Raw genomic sequence first — 19,212 nt, 5'->3', positions numbered from 1 at the left:
TGAGAGAGAGAGAGTGAGAGAGAGAGAGTGAGAGAGAGAGAGAGAGAGAGAGAGAGAGAGAGAGAGAGAGAGAGAGAGAGAGAGTTTGTGTTGCTTACATTAAGCTTAAATCTCAAATCTCAGGTTGACATTTGTTATCCATTTAATGTCTACAGCATAGATGGTGGGAATATTTGTACTTAAAGATAAGAAAACCATGACATAAATAAGTAACCCCAGCAGTAGTTCACTGTGGTTTCATTTCAGTGAGCTTCACTTAGATAACATGAAAGATAAATACAGATTTTGTTTTTTACTACCTAAGGGAAACTACCAGGAATGCATAGCATTTTCAGAATATATTGCCACACACTCTAAAGTGAACCGATCAGGTCTTGGAAGAAAAAAAATGAAGTAAATTTTATTATCTGTAACTCAATAATTTCACTGAAGTATTTATAAGGTAGAATGTACCTACAAACATATAGACAACATAAAATGCTCCTGGCAGTTTTATCTGGAATAGGTTCAATAAAGAAAATAGCCTACATGTCAATAAACAGCATAAAATGGTGACATGTGGTATGTTTATAAGCAGGAGTTCTTCCATTCAGCAGTGACAATGAATTAATTGCTGATACATCCACCGACATGGATGAAACACAAAATATCTGGAATATATGACACCAGACTAAGTATATTTAAATTTTGTATAATATATATGTTCATGACCATTGTGGAATTATGGAAACAAGAACTTGAATTGGACAGTAGAGAAACTTCTAGAATATGAAGTTTCTTTGCCCCTTTTTCTTATTATCTTTAAGTAGTTGTTCAAAGGAATTGCTGTTTATAAAAGCAGTTTATGAATAAAACATGTCCTGATCCAACATCACCCCTTTCAGCATTCTCACCCATTCCTTCCCTCCTCACTCTTAATTTTGTACGCTGCACATTGCACTCACAGATGAAGTTCTAATACCTAATTTGGTTCTGGTTATATGAACTGGTTTACTTTGCAAAGTTTATGGATAGGATTACATTTGATCTTTACAAAATGGTTTATCATCTTATTCATAAATCTATGATTTGCATCAGTTAATTTCTCAACTTTCTTATGTTTCAAAAATTGGAAAAATAACACAAGCCTTATATATGTTGGCTGGAAGACTTTCGAATAGTACATGTGTAATATCAGCTGCAAAGAAACCTGGAGCTTGTACTCAACTGTTGGTCTACAAACGATATTGTGGGTTGTGTGCTAATTACCTAACAGTCTTTGTAGCTCTCCTGGGGTTTGTAGATAGTGATCTTTGTTAATAACACCATTGCATGGCCAGAAAGAAAAATGAAAGAATGTCCAATTAAATAGTGATTAGGAACCATGGTTTTTGTCCTTCTTTTCTGCTTCCTTCCCCTGTAACATTTCCTTTTTTCTACTTTCTTTCAGGTTATTTTATTTCTACAAATTTACCACTGAGATCAAATATACTTATCCTTACAACATGAAATTGTTAATGCATATATGTATATAGATAGATAGATAGACACGATACCTATCAATCACATATATAATCAATCTTATCTATTTGTGTGTGTGTGTGTGTGTGTATGTGTGTGTGTGTGTGTGTGTCTGTCAGTCTGTCTGTCTGTCTGTCTGTCTATTTATGTGGAATAGCTAAACTGATATAAGGACTTGTTTGTAAAACTCTCTAAGGTATACTGACTGACAAGCTAAGACTAGCTCATTTATTGTTTAATTACTTCATTCCTGTGAGGCTTTTTGAGGCTGATTTTGTAATGTGTGCTATACACAGCATTGAGGTTATCAAGCTCAACAAGCTTTGTCTGTCATAAAAATTTATGTGAAACCCTCCAAGAAACACCGAGTTGCATTAAAAATGTGCTATTTCACAATATCTACAAGAGCAATTCAAATAAACACCAAAGGCTTCGGAGCACTAAATGAGATCCCTGACCAGGTGAAAAATGCCAGCTGGCTAAAACGACTTTTATAGTTCAAGGTTAATTAGCTAATTTTAAATTGTGGGTTTAACATCAAATTTATCCTGATGGCTTTGAGGAGTTAGTCTTGTTTGACAGCCTTCTCATTATTGGTCCACAGATGACTGAAATTTGTGGTTGGACAAAACGAATTCCATATATAGAACATCCTGTTTCTTGTTTTCCCTAATACCAATAAATAACTATGTTATGTAAATCATGGAAGAATTAATCTATCATTATAATTAGATTATAATAATCTAATTATAAATTTCTCAGTACCACATACATGGAAAACAGCCGGAAGATGCGCTGTGGCTCAAGTGGTAGAGCTGTAGCCATGAGAAAGCCCATGGACAGTGCTCAGGCGCTGAGTTCAAGCCCAGGACTGGAAAAAATAAATAAATAAAAATTAAAAAATGCGTGCAAACTCTTAGTAATAGGAAAAATAAAATTGTGTGTAGTTAGTACATGTACAATACAAAAAGGGTAAGATCGAATTTTATTAGTAGTTTTCAGGTCGCGTTTGTAGAACGCGCCAGATGGGTAGGGGCTCTGCGGCTGGGACTGGGCCCTGAGGGTGCCCGGTGGGTAGGGGCTCTGACGCTGGGCTGGGCCCTGAGGGTGCCCGGTGGGTAGGGGCTCTGAGGCTGGGCTGGGCCCTGAGGGTGCCCGGTGGGTAGGGGCTCTGAGGCTGGTCCTGGGCCTTGAGTGTGCCCTGGAGTGGCCGGCTGGGACTCAGCCTTGAAGCCTGCGCATGGCGCATGGCGGGAGGTGCTCGCTGGCACAGTCAGCCTCTGGCAGGGCAGGGAGTCTCTCCACCAGGCCTCCCCTCCACTGGCTGGGCCCACGCGTCCTTCGAGCGCTTCTCGGGGCACGGAGAGCCACCTCCGCGGGCCTTGCATGCAGAGCTCTTCCATTTCGTGGGGACGGCGCCATTTTCAAGCTGTGGTGGTAAGGCTGGCGAAGGACCACCGGAGAGTACACGTCGCCCACGTCACCCACGTCGCGGCTTCTGCCGCCCCCAGGGACGCTGACTTCCGTGGACTGTCCTGCCCTCTGGGCCCAGGAAGGAGCGCGGAGCGGGCAGGCACCGCAGGCTGGAGACTGGAGCCTGGGCCTCTCCAGGGCCCGGGGATCTCCCCACGGGGCTCCCCACAGGGCTCCCCATCCCCGGAGACTGTTCTCTGCCAGCCCCAGCCCGGGCCTCCCCGCACAATCCCGCAGGGGCCGTGCGCCCTCCACGCATCCACCCAGGCAGAGCGCACATAGAGTGGAGGGCAGGAGCACGGACCCGGCACAGTGGGCATTTCCAACCTCGACAGGGAGCCGTGGGGGACAGGCGATGCCAGCCTTGGGAGCAGGGGTTGGCTGCGAGGCACTGCGGCTGGCGGTCACAGGAAGAAGGGGTCCTGGGGTGGGAAGGCCATGAAGGTCCTTGCCCCGCTGGGGTGCTGTGCCTAAGTTGGCCTAAGTCAGAGCTCAGGACCTGGCAAGGGGGGCAGCGGAGGAAGCCAGGAGCGGGGATTTGAAAAGAAAAAAAAGCAGGGAAAGATCGGATGGATGGTTTAAAGGTCTTGGAATGAAAAGGAGCCGTGTGCCAGGCGCAGGGTCGTGAAGGAACGCTGACGGCATGGCCAGGAGATGGTCACACGTGCCTTGGCACTGCCAGAACCCGAGCTCAGGAGGGACAGAGTGTGCCAGTCACTCAGGGAACCCAGACAAGTCTTGCTTTTTAGTTTTTTTAAAATATTTTTTCAACATGATGCAAGATGTTAAAAGGCTGTGTAAGATGTATATATAGTCAGAACTCACCACAAAGGCTCTTCTGGTACTCAGAAGAAAGGAGGTACAGACTGGAATATATTTACATTAAAACTCACCAGTGACAGGCATTGTTGGCAAGGAGATTGGCAAACCTATTCCTTGATTTCAGGTCAGGGTTGACTCATGTGTTGTGTGAAGATCAACAGGACAACTATTAAAAATAAAACCCTGAAATTTAGAAAAATACAAAAAAACACGTAAACGAATCACTTAATAAAGTGCTTATAGTAAAAAGCAAATTAATTAAATTACTATTTTAATAAATAAGTTATCACTAATATATATTAAATGATTAAATGTCATATGTAGAGGAATGTCTTTCTATTTTTAAGTTGCTTTCTCTTATGCTTTCATTCAGGTGAAATTTTTACCTTCCATTTTTATTTTAATGTGTATCATATCATTTTCAACAAACAATAAATAAAATAAAACAAAACACCTCTTTGCCAGTCAGTCCTTTATTCCCAGTACTTTTCCAAGAAAATAAAACAAGAAGATTGAGAGAAAACGGCTCACACCTTGAGTATTCATGCATTTTATTTAGTTGATTGTCGATGTCAGTAAATGAATACTCCATAATTTTGTTAGTAATTAATTCTCAAAAAACTGCTGTCCAAGTATACCTTGAGGTTTGGTGAAGTGAAAGAAGAATTGTCAGGAAGATGTAAAATCCCCTCTCCAAATGATTCCTGGATGAAGTCAGATCGCCAGAGATCTACATATCTGGACATCGTTTAGTGACCTTCCTTTTCCCTTTTTAACTTGGGATTTGGAATGATGCCACTGCTTTATCTGGAAGGATACTTTAAAAAGTAATCACAAGAAGATGTTTTCCAAGATGATATTCATTATGGCGTAAGTATCTATAGAAGACTGGAAAATCATTTTCTTTAGTGTTTTGAGCAGGCCTTTGCATTTTTATCTGCTGGTTCACTTTCCATCCAGGGACTGTGTATTATTGCCCATTCTCCTCTACTGCTTACATGTTTACAGTTGAACCTGAAGGTCTTCATTAACCAGAGCAATGACTCCAGAGGCAAACTTTATGGATTAACTGCTCATAGCATCTTACATTTTGAAAGTCAGGTTTACTTGTTGCATGTTCTTCATTTTTAACTGCATTTTGTCCTACTTTGTCTTTCAGTGTCAAGTGATTTTTAGAATTACTCCTCACATATCAACAACCAAGGACATAAAACAAAGCAAGTATCTGGCAAGGCATCAAGGCAGGGAGTAATGTGGTAGTGGAGGTGTGTGGGTCTGTGTGATGTTCTTTCTTTCCTTGCTTTCCCAACAATGACCTCCCAATCAGACACACCCAGGTTGTGTTTGTGCAGTAGAAGGCTGGCAATGAACCTGATTTAATTTCATCAACTGAAAGAGTCAATCTGGATCATTCAACCTGCTCATTTAACTCTGTCAATACTGATGAGATTAATGAACACACAGCCAAAATCCACCCCTTCTTCTTTTGCTTCATAGAATTGAAAATAAAGAAAAAGAGAAGAGGTTAGAAAAGGAAAGGAGTAAAGAGCAAGGAAAGGTAAAAAAGATAGGAAAAGCATTCGAAACAAAGGAAGAAAGGGTAGAGAAAGGGAGGAAAAGAGGGAGGAACAAAAGAGAGAATGTAGGAATGAAGAAAAATTCTATTTACATTTCACTTGCTTGTAAATATCGTGACAGGAAGGATATAGAGTTATGTGAGGGTTTTTCTGTTATTTTTCTGCTGATTTTGCTCATACATCTCTGAGGTGAAATGTATGATATGACACAATAGGAAAGAGTGTGGATTTGAAGGATGCCAGTTCACATCTGTGTGTGTGTGTGTGTGTGTGTGTGTGTGTGTGTGTGTTCCACTGATCCGGCCTAATTATTTTCTTATGCCTCAATTTGAACCATGGTTAAAGTCAGCATGAACAATTGTCTCAAATACATTCGGACACAGAATTTGTGGCATCGTGGGTTATGCTCTTCAGAAACTCACTGTTAGTAAATTAATTTGAAAATTGGGGAGAAAATCAAAACCACAAATACAAGTTAGAAAAGACAAAAAAAACCAAACTGCATTTCCCAGGAAGTGTAACATTCCTTCTAGGTGATCTGCGTGATTTTTTAATAACTGATAACAATTAAAAAGAAAATCTAATTATAGAGATGCAAACACATTCCTCTCAGCAAGAGGATCCATTTGCCCATCCAGCCTCTCACCACCACTGAAACAGGTGGCTTTGCACCTGCTTGCAAATGCAGTTGGAGCTTTCAATATACCAATCTATGAATCTGGTGCTCTGAATGTTACCTTATTCTTCCATTAGTTAAAATGTTAAATGAAATATTGGAGATGTATTTACTTTATGCTCACATGATTTTCATTGTATGCTTAAAAAACATTCTTTTCAGCAGTTTTTGTGCTCTTAATAGTGCTCCTATCTTAAACATCATATTTAAGGGTATTTATTATTAGAGTAAGGATTTATTGTAACTACCATTTTCTGGGTGTCTGTATTTTTCAGTTGGATATCTTACAGTAGGGAAACAAAGGATGCACATGTTTGCCGGCTATGGAAATGTAAAATAAAATATATCATTCAATAATTCATTGAAAACTGGATATATGTTTCTATATGTCCTATTTTATAAACCAGAGATATTAAAGAAACTTTTGAAGTTGATAGTGATTATTGGCTGATTACTAGTGAAGAACATAATTCGGGGAAAGTGGTTATAGTCTGGAGTGCATGGCTGGCTGAAAGCAGCATCAGCAATACATTTTTTTCACTTTCCAAGAGTCAGTATTTATAGACGAGAAATCCTTTGTAATTTTTGGAAATTTCCTTGAGAAAAAAGCTGCCATAGTCAAATGACACACAATCCATGTTAAACTAAAATATGTTTACATTTATGCTTGAGATTAAAAGACAATCATGGTATAAAAATGTATCTAAGGCAATTTTCCTAGAATCCATGTTTAACCACACTAGTCAAGGATGCAGGAACAGTCATTATTTATTCTTATCCTATTGTTTGATTAGGACGTTTTATATATCCATCAGTATGGGGAATAACTGGAATATTTTTGTCTCTTATTGAATCTTATTGACCATTTACATATACCAGAATTAAAGAATAGAAACATTTTTAAACTTTCAACTTTTGAGCTAGCTTTCTCAGTTGAATAACAGCACTGAATAAAACTTATTGACTTGTGAATCACACATATCTAATACTTGGAGAGCTAGTATAAAAACATATGGGAGGCAGTCATTTCGATAATATGTACTGTCCATATTAGGATTTTAACAAATGCTATCAAACCTATTTGTAAATTTCAACTATATGAGGAATCATAATCATGTTCCTGGCACATTGTAGCATATACTATGACATTATTGTGGTTTTAACTGATCCAGATGCTGCCAGGTTAAAAAGCAGAGTATTTTACATAACCAGGTGGCTCTCCTCTACAGCATCTTCCATACATAATCCATAAATTCCCACTGAAGCTATAAAAATCTGATCAGGCTTGCTGGACATTGAGGACTGGGCCATCGACTCCAAATTCATGACTTTTATTATTCTGTGTTCTGGGATTGATTGTTTACATAGAATCTCTTCTTTCTCTTATAGCCATGCTACTGTCAAAGAATGGAGAAAACAAATCAAGGATAGCAAGGTATTCCACTGCAGAACATGGATATTTCCAGATGTTTTGTCATTGAGAATGTTTTAGTAAAGATAAATTCTCCCTTTCTCCAGAAAGGAAGATTGTAACCTGATTGCTTAGCATGTTGATTTAAATCCATCAGGCCCCAGGCCAATACTCCTCTGCTTCCTGTCCTCAGAAGGATTCCATATCAATGGCCACAAACAATGTTGAGTAAGGAAATATCAAACCATCATGAAAATATTGTCATGAGGCAGAGAAGGAAGGGTACAGATGGGACCCGTTCCTCTTGGTTTCCTAGCATAATGTTCACTTAGCTCCTCTCAGCATTTGCTGTTATTCCCAAAGAAGTGAAATTAGTATAAACTGAGTCTTACCTTTCCAGGATGTTTTTCTTAATTTGATATCATAATCCAGTTTGAATGATGAACCTCATTTTTGCCTAATGCTTCAAGCCTCAAATAATATTTCCTAGGATCAGAGTGCAAAAGTCAGTGCTAATGTTAATATAAACTGCTGGGGAATTTACAGTAGTCGCTCTGCCATTTCTCACATTTTTAAAAGAATTTATTAATGTTGATTTTTACATCATATTTTAAATGACAAGTTTAACAAACAAGTGTTCAAGGAGGGAATCTCTATTTACAATCACTGGGACTTAGTATTTAGAACTTAATCAAAATTAGGCTAAGGGTTTGTATGTCATAGAAATATATTAATTTAAGAAGTAAAACATTATGTCTATAGAGTCATAGGTTTTTATGTCTATATAGTTATGTTAATTGTTGGGAGCAAGAGTGGAATCAAACTGTACTTTGATTTGCATCAGATAATTGCTTGATTGTCTTATTGTTTTTTGGCCTTCTCCTGTTCAATTGATCTGAGATTTACCATATGAATGTAACCCCCAACAGTTCCTTGATTAACCATCTGGATGTAACACCTGGCAGTGCCCTGGTCTCAAGAAGGGATATAAGCTTTGAGTTGAGAATAAACGGCGCGCGGCAGTTTTTGCCTGGGCTGTAGACCTCCCGGACCCGATGTGTTTGTCTCTCTTCTATTTTTTCCAGTCCCTGCCCCCTATTTCAGGAACCCCAATATGCTGCCGGTAGGCCCAGGCATCTGGCGCCCGAACAGGGACCCTGAAAATCTGGGACAACGGTGGAGGACCCCGCTGTGGTGAGTAACACATCGTAGGACTATTAAGAGAGGATCTTAAGAGAGTGTATAGTCAGGAGTAAAAATTATGGGTCAACTTAATAGCCATAGGTCATTTGTACCGATCTTAACAGGCCTACTTGAAGCCCACGGAACGTGGATGGAAAAAGGGGTGCTTCAGAGCTTCCTACAGTTTGTTGAGGAGGCATGCCCGAGGTTTTTAGAGGAGGAATTCCAAAAAACCTGGCAGCAGATAGGAAAAAGAATTCAAGAATATTATAATGTATATGGCCCCGAAAAGACCCCAGTAGAGGCTATTGATGTATGGAATCTAGTAAGTGAATGCATAGATCCTCGACATGAGAATGCTGAACTTAATCTTGAATTAAGGGAAATTTATGAGTTAAAGGACCCTTCTGAAAAACCTAAGGCTGAGCCATATGCAGCAGCCCAAGAGAGTCTAAGTGAGATCTTGAAAAGGGAACAACAACCAGTAGATATTGAGTATCAGAATTCAGGTTTAAATATCAAGGAGGAAAGTTATGATGAGTCAATGGAGGGCCGGATGGCTATGATGGAGAAGAAGTTAGAAGAAATGCTACATTTTCTATCGAAAATGGGGATGGAACAGAGAGCCCCCCCAGAAGTAGGAAGGAAGGATGACCCTCAGGCCACTATGGTGTCTGATTCTAAACCTTACCCCTCACACCCACCGCCTCCGGCTGCAGCCTTACGGCCTCAATCCCTTTTTCAACTTTTAGGCAAGCCTAAAGGCCCTAGCAACAAGTCCCTTTTAACAGGCACTACAACCAGGCACAGTGCATCGCAATTAAACCTGACTCAGGCTGCTAGAGAGAGGGAAGATATTTCAGGGCCTCGATGCTTCCCTAGTTTAGTTGATCATGATGAACAAGTATACCATCAACCTGTTCCTGTTAAACTGTTACAGGATTTAAAAAGTGCCTGCTCCCAATATGGGCCAACTGCCCCTTTTACTCAAGTAATATTGGAGGCCGCGTGTGCTGGTATTGCATGCCCAAATGACTGGAAGCGGCTTGCCAGAGCATGCCTTAGTGCAGGAGAGTACTTATTATGGGAGACAGAGTTCACTTCACAGTGTCGGACTAAAATTGAAACAAATGGGTCTAAGAACCTGCCTTACACTTTTGATCAGTTGTTAGGAGAGGGAACCTATAAAAACACTGAAGATCAATTGGGTTATGCAAAGGAGGCCTATTTACAAATAAATGCTGCGGCAAGAGAGGCTTGGAAATGGTTACGCAATTCCAATCGTACAAAAAATCTAGTAGAAGTTAAACAGGGACCAAATGAACCTTATCTAGAATTTTTGTCTCGATTAATGGAAACTGCAGACCGCCTAGTACAAGATGAGAACGCAAGGAAGATTATAGTTAGACACATAGCCTATGAAAATGCCATCGCTGCCTGTCAGGCGGCTATCAGACCCCATAGGAATAAGGGAGGAATCACAGACTTTATTTCACTGTGTGCTGATATTGGACCCTCCCATGTACAAGGCCTTACTTTAGCCGCCGCTCCTCAAGGAAAGACTGTTACTGAATTTCTAAAATATAGAGGTCAGCGGCATTCTCCGGATGCTAGACCCCCAGGGCGTTGCTTTTCTTGTGGACAAATAGGACATTGGATGATGCAATGCCCATGCCAGGCCAGGTTAAAGAGAGAAAAATCACCTGGCACATGTCCACGCTGTGGTAAAGGGAAGCACTGGGCTAAAGATTGCAAGTCAGCAACAAATCACAATGGCCGCCTGTTTTCGGGAAACTGGAGAAGGGGCCAGCCCCTGGCCCCGCAAAACCATGGGGCAGTCCCACCCTCTTCTCGGCCACAAGTGCATCTTCTAACAACCCCCCAAAATCAGTCTCCAGCCTCCTCCGTGCCACCCCAGGCAGTGCAGGATTGGACCTCTGTTCCTCTACCTGCTCAGTATTGACCCCAGAGATGGGGACACAAGCTCTCCCCACGGGGATCTTCGGCCCCCTTCCCCCGGGAGTGGCTGGATTGCTGTTAGGGCGAAGTAGCTCAGCCCTTTAAGGGATACAGATTACACCTGGCAAAATTGACCAGGATTTTACTGGAGAAATCAAAGTTATGGCCTCTGCCCCAAAACACGTGGTATCGATCCCAGCCGGTCAACAATTAGCACAACTAATACTTGTGCCTTTACCTCCCGGGGAGACTGCTAATTCCCCATGTGGACAGAGAGGATTTAGATCTTCTGATATCTATTGGGTACAAAGCATAAAACAAGAGAGGCCTGAGATGACTATATTTATACAAGAAAAGCCCTTTAAAGAAATATTAGACACTGGAGCAGATGTGTCTGTGATATCTAAAAAACATTGGCCAGCCCAATGGCCCCTGACAACCTCTATGACTTCCCTACAGGGGGTTGGGCAAGCAACTGACCCACAGCAGAGCAGTGCGATCCTTGTTTGGAGAGATGAGGAAGGGCACTCTGGTCATTTTCAGCCATTTGTCCTGGATCATCTGCCAATTAATTTATGGGGTCGTGATATCATCGAAAAAATGGGAGTGTATATGTTTAGTCCTAGTGCTGCGGTCACTAAGCAGTTCCTGGATCAAGGCCTCCTCCCCTTTAGGGGACTAGGCCGAGCAGCACAGGGGGAGCTAGAGCCACTCCAACCCCAGTCTCACCCTACGAGACAAGGATTAGGGTATTCCTTAACAGGAGCTGTTGTTTGTCCTGCCCCTCATGCTGATCCCATAAATTGGCTCTCTGAAGAACTGGTATGGGTCGAACAGTGGCCTCTTTCACTAGAAAAGATCATTGCAGTACAGAAGCTGGTACAGGAACAGCTGGACTTGGGACATGTGGCCCCTTCTAACTCTCCATGGAATTCTCCAATTTTTGTTATAAAGAAAAAGTCAGGTAAACGGAGGCTGTTACAGGATTTGAGAAAGGTGAACGCGACCATGGAACTGATGGGGGCCCTACAGCCTGGCTTGCCTTCACCCATGGCAATCCCAAAGGATACTTATAAGATTATTATAGATTTGAAGGATTGTTTCTATACTATACCCCTGGCGCCTCAAGACTGTAAGCGCTTTGCCTTCAGCGTCCCCTCTGTTAATTTTAAAGAACCCATGAAGCGATATCACTGGCTTGTGCTTCCACAGGGCATGGCAAATAGCCCAACTTTATGTCAAAGTTTTGTAGCTAGAGCCATTTCTTCCACTCGTGAAAAATTTTCTTCTGTTTATATTGTTCATTGTATGGATGACATCTTGTTGGCTTGATCTGACCCTATCGTCTTACGACAAGCCTTTGGACAACTAAAGCAAGATCTGAGCCTCTTTGGCCTTATAATAGCAGCTGAAAAGGTTCAGGAACACCCCCCTTTTACATATCTAGGCCATATATTAGGCCCACACTATTTTAAAAGCCAAAAAATACAATTAAAAACTTCACACTTAAGAACTCTTCATGATTTTCAGCAATTCTTAGGAGATATAAATTGGCTTTGGCCTTATCTAAAGCTCTCCACAGGAGAGTTAAAACCCCTCTTTGATCTCTTAAAAGGAGATACCAACCCTACATCCTTACGCGAATTAAATCCTGATGCCAGGAGGGCCATCCAAATTGTAGAAAAGGCAATTTCCCAGCAACAAGTGACCTATTGTGACTATTCTAAACCATGGGGAGTTTACATTTTAGCTACTTCTCACTCCCCAACTGCTGTATTGTGGCAGGATGGCCCACTTTTATGGCTTTATCTACCATCAACACCCGGCAAAGTGCTGACCCCCTACTACGAATTGGTAGCTAATCTGATACATATGTGCCGAGTGGATTCCCGTAAATATTTAGGTCAGGAACCTCATTTTATCTGTGTCCCATATAATCTACAACAACAAGATTGGCTATTCGCCCATTGTGATCCTTGGGCCATTGCTTGGGCCAATTATACGGGAAAAATTTTGCATCACTACCCGTCTAACAAGCTTCTCCAATTTGCTGCATGTCATACATTTCTATTTCCTTCCATAGTACAGGCCTCGCCTTTATCTTCTGACGCTTTGGTATTTACAGAGGGATCCTCTAATGGAACGGCTGCTTTGACCATTAATGGGAAAACTCAATCTTGGGTTATGGGTTTTTCCTCCGCCCAAGAGGTGGAATTAGAGGCTGTTTTACAAGCACTCGTCCTGTTACAAGATGAGCCCTTTAACTTATACTCAGACAGTCAATATGTAATTCGTGCTCTTCAAGTCATAGAAACTGTTCCCTTTATTGGAACTACTAACTCCAATATCCAGACCAAATTTCGCCAAGTACAAACTTTGCTTTGTTCTCGCAACCACCCCTGTTTTTTTGGCTTTGTTCGAGCTCACACTAATCTTCCTGGCCCTTTAAGTGAGGGCAATGCGGTTACTGACTCCGCCACCAGAGTTTACTTAACTCAGGTTGAACTTGCTAAGCAGTCACATGCCATTCACCATCAAAACAGTCCAGCCTTGCGCCGACAGTTTAAATTATCTAGAGAAGCAGCACGACAAATAGTTAAGACTTGCTCCAACTGTGTCCCTTTTTCACCAGCCCCCCATTTAGGTATAAATAGATGAGGACTGCTTTCTAATCACATTTGGCAGATGGATGTCACACATGTTCCATCATTTGGCCGATTAAAATATGTTCATGTTACTGTAGATACTTATTCTAATTTTATCTTGGCCACCCTCCTTGCTGGGGAAGCCACTAAACATTGTATTTCTCACTGCATTCGATGCTTTGCTGTGATGGGGATTCCCTCGCAAATAAAAACAGATAATGGCCCTGGCTATGCAGGCCGAGCATTTCAATCCTTCTGCCATTCCTATAATATCACTCATATTACAGGTATTCCTTACAATCCTCAAGGTCAAGGCATCATGGAGAGAGCTAATGGATTATTAAAACATCAAATTGCTAAAACACAGAAAGGAGAGTCGTATCCCACTACCCCTGTGAATATACTTAATCATGTTTTATTTGTTTTAAATTTTTTGAATTTGGATTCAAATAATTTATCTGCTGCTCAGCGATTCTGGGAAAAAAGAGAGCAGCGTGCTTTTGCCTTAGTAAAGTGGAAGGATCCCCTAACTGGTGCTTGGCATGGACCCGATCCTGTTCTAACCTGGGTCGAGGGCATGTATGTGTTTTTTCACAAGGAGAAAATGACGCCCGCTGGCTGCCTGAACGCTGCGTTCGGATTGTGGAGAGTGACAGTGGCCATCCAAGCAGCTACTCACTGGGCCTACACCCCCAACCCTCCAGTGGTGCATCCTGCGACGTGGGAAGGACCTGAGTTATTTGTGCATGTCAATTGGGACTGCTACTGATCCACTTGTTCCACACATTCATATGAGCTGTGTTTCTCCTCCTTTTACTATTATGTAGGGACCTTTTAACATATTCATTGACTCTACACAATTTAATATGTGACATTATTTTGTCTTTACCATCCCTCTTCTTAATAACCTTTTTTGTAAAAGATGCCCAGGTGAAAAGCAAAGGCCTCCAGAGGTAAGTAGAAGTCGGCCGACCCCCCGTATGTCTGCGTTTTATTTTATTTTTGTTTGTTTGTTTGAAAAGGTGCACTGTGGGCCTAAAACAGAGGCCTGGGTGGTCAAGGGACGCCTTGACCCCCCCTCCCCTTCTGAGTTTCTTGTCGATAACAAGGCATACCTGAGAGTCCCACCAGCAAGACATGTCTAAATCTAAAAATAACTGTTTGGTGAAAACATTCATTTGAGCTCATATTTTTTGTGTTAAGTGTAACTGATTGAGTCCAATTTTCTTGTTATATGTCAATGTCTGATTATTTAAAAGTCTCCGTTTCTCTGTCTTGTTCGTGTTACATATTTTTCCTTGTCCAGTTTTGTCTTTAAAATTGGTACCATTTCTAAGTATGGATCCTTATGGTTTTTCTGTGCGTACTCAAGCACACATCCTTGTTATTTATTTGAACATTTCTGGGCCTAGCATGGCCGCTCCCCCATGTCTGCAGTTGTAACAAGCCCTGGAAAAATAAATTCCAGCTAAGTTGCCTTGAAAAAAGTTTTGTTTTGAACCTGGTTCTCACCTGTAAGAGTAAATTTGGCAAAACTCTCTTGACACAAACTTCCCGAAAATGAACGGCCGATATTAATTTTGCGCGCTTTATGATCTTTGAGTATGAATGTGTGTGAATGAGTGAGTGAACATGTTCAAGGTTAAATTGTCAGCATGCTGTAAAAAAAAGGATAAATTTATACTTAAACACAAAGACAATTGGGTAAATCTAAGCTTAAAACTTCAACAAAAATATTAGGTTTGAATGTTTTACAATGTCTCAAAGAATTATTGTGCCGTCTTAAAGAAAAACTGGTAAATATTTTTCTAGATCCTGAAATCTGCATTTTATTGCCGGGCATACAGCTGTTTACATTGTAAACATTGTATCCTGTTCAGCACAGAGGTGTTAGGGAATTTGGGATTTATTACTTTAAGTTAAAGTTTGGAAACATGTATTAGAGATTTAAATGTAAAATTGTTCATTAACGTCAGAAACTTTGCCTGTCCTTTCTTGCAAACTGACACTAGAAATCTGATGGTAATATGTGGATAATGTGATTAGTATTTTAAAGGAATGTTTAAAGGTTTATCTCCATGCTATTGGGTGTATTTTAAAAAAGAGAGGAAACTAAGTCCAGACTTAGACTTTTGGTGCACTGATGTCTATAGTTCTTGAATTAGGGAAAAACTGTTATTTGAGTTTAAACTGTTGTTGGAGTTCTAGACAGTAATCTAAACTGCAAAAGAGCCCTTTTTTCTCAAAGGCAAGAGGAGTGCCTTGGGCCCTAGGGGGCCTGAGGGCAGAAGGAGTTCTTTGTGCCCTTAAAGGTTTTTCAATTGCAAATAAAGGCTAAGGTGTTAATTGTTTAAGCCAGTATCAGTAAAAGTTATTAAGAACATTGGAAATGGGTTTCTAAACAATATTTGAAAGTGAGGTTGTCTTAAATGTTTAAAGAAAGAGAAAAAAGGAAAATTAGGACTACCAAAGTAATTGCTTAATTGCTATTTCAGCTTGCTCTTGTAAGTTACCTTATAGCAACTTCCAGCTAGCCCATGGAGAAGGACAGCAATCCTTATTCAGATGTAACTTTGGCTTTTACCAGGTTCTAGGTAAGCTCATGCTTAGAGACTATTTCTGTGTTGACCACCTTGTTGCTTTAATTGGAGTAACGTGGGCTTTTGTAGGACTCATTGATCTGATAGCCGCAGCTTTGAGCCTGCCCAGGCAAAGCAAAGTCCCTGTGAGATTGTGGTGTCTAATCTGGCAGCAGAGTGCTATTAAGGCAGAGTTGCTTTGGAGCTCGAAGCCGCAGAGTGCTAGCTCTGAGCTAAAAGCTGGGGGACAGCACTCAAGCACCAAGCTCAGGACTCACAGTGGCAGAGTGCAAGCCTTGAGCTGCAGAGCTGAGGTGCGGCACTCAGGACCTGAGTTTGGGACTCAAAAGTGGCAGGGTGCTAGCCTTGAGATGGAGAGCTGAGGGACAGTGCCCAGGCCCTGAGTTCAAGTCCAGCAACTAAGCAAGTGAAATGCCAATGGGACATTTATCCCTGTGTGGAGAAACACTACTGGGACACGATGCAGAAAGCCTCTGCTTGGATGGCAGAGATGGTGTCAGATCTTAGTCACTTGTGCTTGGCCAATCAAATTAATCAGAGCCAGGAGGTCATAGAATAGTTTGTAAGCATGCCTTACTAATGCCCGTGCCTTTCATAACTGGGCAGGAACTTGTCAATCTTCTGTGATAGTGGGTAGTTTAAAGTCCTAATTGAGCGAAATTTTTATTTATTTATTTATTTATTTTTGACACCAGCCACAAATTCAGGAAAAGTTTGTGGATCTGAGGCTTGTGTCTCTATTAATCTGTTTAGATCTGACAACTGAAGCATTGTTAAGGTTGCAGAAATTTAGTTCCCCAGACAATCAAGAAAAGGCCTTTGCAAATGGGTGCTATGTAAGCTACACTATTGTAGCCAAAGATGGTTTGTGCAGTTGTTAAATGTTAAATATGATCTCCAGTTTGGAGCAAATTATTACTCCTGATATCTAATCCTTGCAATCCCTGATAAAACAGGCTAGGCTTCTTAAGGTCCCTGGTCAAGCACAGAGACAACGCCCCTGAGTCAGCTTGAAGAAGTCACAGAAGCTGAATCTCCGCCCATCAATCCCCTTTAGATGAAGGGACCAGTCATTTTTGGAAAGTGAGACAGGATAATTAGAGATAATTAGAGATAGTGGAAAGAATAGAAATTGCACTTGTGTTTCTTTTAAAATAAAGATGGGGGATATGTTGGGAGCAAGAGTGGAATCAAACTGTACTTTGATTTGCATCAGATAATTGCTTGATTGTCTTATTGTTTTTTGGCCTTCTACTGTTCAATTGATCTGAGATTTACCATATGAATGTAACCCCCAAGAGTTCCCTGATTAACCATCTGGATGTAACACCTGGCAGTGCCCTGGTCTCAAGAAGGGATATAAGCTTTGAGTTGAGAATAAACGGCGCGCGGCAGTTTTTGCCTGGGCTGCAGACCTCCCGGACCCGATGTGTTTGTCTCTCTTCTATTTTTTCCAGTCCCTGCCCCCTATTTCAGGAACCCCAATTTGCTGCCGGTAGGCCCCGGCAGTTAATATTTCCATTACCATGTCCATAGCTTTGGGTATGCAGTTATTGAGTCCTCGCACTTGTACTCTTTGGATTTAATAGCCACATTTTAGGGATACCATGCACCTTTTGTTCCTTAGGTCTTGACTTGTCTCACTCAACATGACTCGCTCTAGATTCATCCACTTCCCTGTGAATGTCATTATTTTATCTTGTCTGTTGGTTATGTAGAATTCATTGTGTATATATACCACATTTTCTGTATCCATTCATCTGAAGTAGGGCATCTGGATTGATTCCATTGCCTGGCTATTGTGAATAGTGCAGAGATGAACATAGTTGAGCAGGTGTCCTTGTAATATCCTGGGACATGATGTTCAGGATAGATGCCCAGAAGTGGTATGGCGGGATCATAGGGAAGGTCTATTTTCAGTTCTTTAAGAAACCTCCATACTGCTTTCCAGAGTGGCTGAACTAGTCTGCATTCCCACCAGCAGTGTAGTAGGGTTCCTTTTTCTCCACAACCCCGCCAGCAACTGTCATTGTCTGAGTTCAAAATCTTGGCCATTCTTGTTGGGGTAAGGTGATATCTTAGGGTTGTTTTTATTTGCATTTCCTTTATGACCATGGATGATGAACATTTTCTCATATGCTTTTCTGCCATTTTAATCTCTTCTTCTGATAGGTCTCTCTTTAGTTCCCTTGCGCATTTAGTGAATGGTTTATTGGGTTTTGGGAGGATTCGTTTCTTGAGTTCCCTAGATAGTGAATATTAAGCATTTGTCCGATGTATTGTTGGTGAATATCTTTTCCCAGTTGGTTGGCTGTCTCTCTACTTTTGCAACTATGATTTTGTCTGTACAGAAACTTTTTATTTTTAGGTAGTCCCATTTATCGAGTCTCTCTCCAATCTGCTGTGACCCTGGGATATTGTTCAGGAATCTTTTGCCTATGCCTACGAGTTCCAGTGTCTCTCCTACTTTATCATGTAGCAGTTTCACGGTTTCCAGTCTGATGTTGAGGTTTTTGATCCACTTTGAGTTAATGCCTGTGCATGGCAACAGGCTAGAGTCAATTTTTAGTTTTCTGCATGTGGCTGCCCAGTTTTGCCAGCACCAATAATTGAATAGACTGTGTTTGTTCCACTGTATATCTTTGGCTCCTTTGTCAAATACAAGTTGACTATATGTATGTGGTTCTATTTCTAGGTCTTCTACTCTGTTCCACTGATCTTCTGGTCTGTTTTTGTGCCAATAACAAGCAGTTTTTGTTATTATGTCTCTATAGTAGAGTTTGAAGTCTAGTATTGTAATACCACCAGCATTGCTCTTTTTGCCTAAAATTGTTTTGGATATTCTAGGTCTTTTCTTGTTCCATATGAATCTTTGGATTATATCTTCTATTTCCATGAAGAATGTCTTTGGGATTTTGATGGGGATTGCATTGAATTTGTATATCAATTTTGGCAGTTTTCCTTTTTTGTTGGGTCTTGCCCTGGCTTGGGGATGAGAGTAATATTAGCTTCATAAAATGAGTTTGGTATTGCTCCTTCTGTTTCTATTTCTTGGAAGAGTTTCAAGAGTATAGATGTCATCTTTAAATGTCTTGTAGAATTCCTCAGTGAATCCATCTGGACCTGGGCTTTTTTTGGTTGGCATTTTCCTGATTGCTTCCACAATTTCGTTGTAAGAGATTGGTTTGTTCAATGTTTACCTCATCGTTGTTCAGTGTGGGTAGCCTATATTTATTTAAGAAATCATCCATTTCTACCAGATTTTCTTGTTTCTTTGAATATAGACCGTGGTAGTACCTATTCATTATGGACTACATTTCTTGGAAATCAGTTGTAATTGTTCCTGTGGGGTCTCTAATCTTGTTTA

The sequence above is a fragment of the Megascapheus bottae genome, chromosome 2, assembly GCF_031878675.1.
Source record: "Megascapheus bottae isolate mThoBot1 chromosome 2, mThoBot2.hap1, whole genome shotgun sequence".
NCBI classification, from domain to species: Eukaryota; Metazoa; Chordata; class Mammalia; order Rodentia; family Geomyidae; genus Megascapheus; species Megascapheus bottae.
The sequence above is the reverse complement of the archived record's forward strand: the minus strand, read 5'-3'. Positions refer to the sequence as shown.